General features: G+C 39.4%; 1 protein-coding gene across 1 annotated transcript in view; it reads left to right on the top strand.

Annotated features, from left to right (window-relative positions):
- GRTP1 (growth hormone regulated TBC protein 1) overlaps positions 1-2,597 on the top strand; it is a 37,454-nt gene that overhangs the window by 13,926 nt on the left and 20,931 nt on the right. The gene's annotated exons all lie outside the window — the stretch shown is intronic.

Here is a 2,597-nt window from a genome sequence, read left to right on the forward strand (position 1 = left end):
TGGTTGGTTTTGTTTCACAGCAGCATAAAACTGCCACCTCTGAGTGCTGAAAGATTGTCTAAAAAAATTCTATTGGGATTTAATCTAAATTTACTACAAAAGAGTAGTTAATCTTTTCATTGTGGCCTTCTTCCTGATTCTGTGCTCCCATACCTAGTTTATTTATAAGCAGATCTGCACATAATGACAAGATAGTCATAATTTTGGGATTTATTTAGCAGTGTAAGATTCTAATGTTCATTTTGCTGCTTGAAAAGAATCCCGATTTTTTTTTTTTCCCCCCAAACTGGACCAGTTTGAAGCTGTGTTCCTTTGGACAGTAATGTCCGTTAAGAACGAAGCAGATTAATGGACAGTAGGTCAGAGGGTAGGCTGTGCAGAGCATGAGAAGGAAGTATTTGGATGTCTCCCCTGGAATAGATGTATTAAAGTGGATATAAGCAGTGAAGCCAAATGAACAGCTCTTGCCTACTCCTGCCATTTGCCTCAAGTAATCTCTGACCCTCATCTTTTAGTATGATAAAATGTATTGGCTTGTGTGTGCCTGTGGAGTGGGTTGAGTTCCCTCACCTTGAGCTAGAGGAGCCTTAGAACTGGAGGAAGAGGGAAAGCATGCAAATGGAGCAGAAAGGGTAGGATGGAGAGGGAATGGGACCCTCTGCTCTTAGGCTCAAAGTAATAGTCTGGCACAAGGACCATGCCCTATATCTTCTATTAAGAGTAAAGTCTTTTAGCTCTTGTATCTTGTTTTTTCTCTCCATCCCCTTCCCCTAAACTAAAATACTGTTACTAAATATAAAAGAAAGTTTAAAATCCTTCATAAAACTAGGGAAGGCTTCCACCAGTCCTTGTAGGAAAAAAGTGCTCTCCAATCAGAAAACAAGTTGCAGCTGATTCTCTCAATTTCAGGTTGTGAAGTTACAGATGAGTTCAGTGTGAGTAGTCCCTGCTTTGTATGTGATGGACTTTTCTTACTCCCCGCTCACCTTTGCATAGCTGAGAAGAGCCATGGCCAAAATTCAGCATTAATCTTTTCTGTAACATTCAGCATATACTTTAATAAAGAATAAATTTTGATTATGCAAATACTATGCTGCATTCCTACCAAGAAGAAACAAAAGAAATTTGTTTATCCTGTAACTGTCTGTTGTTCAGGTCCTCTTTTTCCTTGTGGTTTTTTTCCATTCACATGAGAGGTGAAGTGAAATATTTTCCTGGTAATGATTTGTTCACTTTAAAAGGAAGAAATAGTGATTAGTATGATAACTTCTTAATGCATGTGACTTCCACTACACTGCTCGTGATTTTGGGGAGCTTTCTTCCTTTGGTTGCTTACAGCTGAACTTTGTGTCAAAGCTGTAACAGACTTCTTCCTTTGTGCCGGAAAAGGCTGATAAAAAGTGATAATTCTTAGGACATGAAGATCTGTACAGAGGTGCTGTTATTGAAGTTTGTTTTTAACTTTAACCCAATTTGTTGTTGTTAAATATAACCCAAGAAACTACTCATATTTTATTAATAACTCTTGGGTTTGGAAAATCTGCAAAGTTACTTTTAGACATTTAAGTTGGAGAGAAAATTTCTGTTTAAAAATCAGATGCACAAGTCTGGACTAGTGACCTTGGGTTCTTTATGGAGTGAAGCAGGCCAAAAATTAACTCTGCCAGTTTCTTTCCAACAACTATGGGCTGGTTTGGGGTAACTAGATCAAACTTGCATGACTAATTTTTAGACCTTTGTAAGGAGAGATGAGTCCTACTATTAGTGTTTGGTCTGAAAGAAATTGATGGTTGGAAATGTCAGTAATTGCATATTCCTTACTTGGTTAAGGATTGAGCTTGAAGCATGTGGGAATGTGCTCTGCTGCTTGGTTTTCAGAAATCACTCCCACTCTCGATCTTGCACCAGTGAAGACACAATTCCTCTCATGATCACATCATGGAGAAACTTAAATTTTTAAAAGTGATTTTTAAGTGGAAGTTGGCAGCTGTGGGAACGGGTCTGGGTTTTTTTGGCTGTTTGGTAGAAGTTCACTGAGTAAAGTCAATTGAAAGTTCATCTGATTTGTTATGAGAATATGCTTTTCCTAGAGGCACAACTCATTTCATGCCACTTGACTTGATACATTTGGCATGTCTTGTGTCTGTTGGTCTAAATACCTGGTTTGCTTTCATTTAAGCCTTTGCAGTCAGACATGGAGGGAGTCCAATCTGCAGGAAAATTTCTTTAGGCCTGCTTGAAATTGGTTTCTGTATACTAATATCTTGGTTTGAAAGACAGGTGTCTGGCAAGGAAGGCAGGAGTCTCCCTTGAAATGGAAGAGAAAAAAAAAATTAAAACCCCCTTCCCTCCAAATTATTATAATTTTGAAATTAAGGGGCTTTCAGGCAAAAATATGAGGAACAGGAATAACAGTTCTTTACTATTATATATCTATATGTGTATAACCAGTCAAACAAACAACAGTAACTATGGCAGTAACAGCAAACACAAACCCAGTGCCAGCCTTCTCGGCTGTCGGGCCCTTTCCCCTCGGGTGCAGTTCCGCTCGCAGCCGGCAGGGGCGCTGGCGGCTCCCGGTGAGCAGGGCAGGTGCG

This window comes from Corvus brachyrhynchos, unplaced genomic scaffold (genome assembly GCF_000691975.1).
Source record: "Corvus brachyrhynchos isolate BGI_N302 unplaced genomic scaffold, ASM69197v1 scaffold83, whole genome shotgun sequence".
NCBI lineage: Eukaryota > Metazoa > Chordata > Aves > Passeriformes > Corvidae > Corvus > Corvus brachyrhynchos.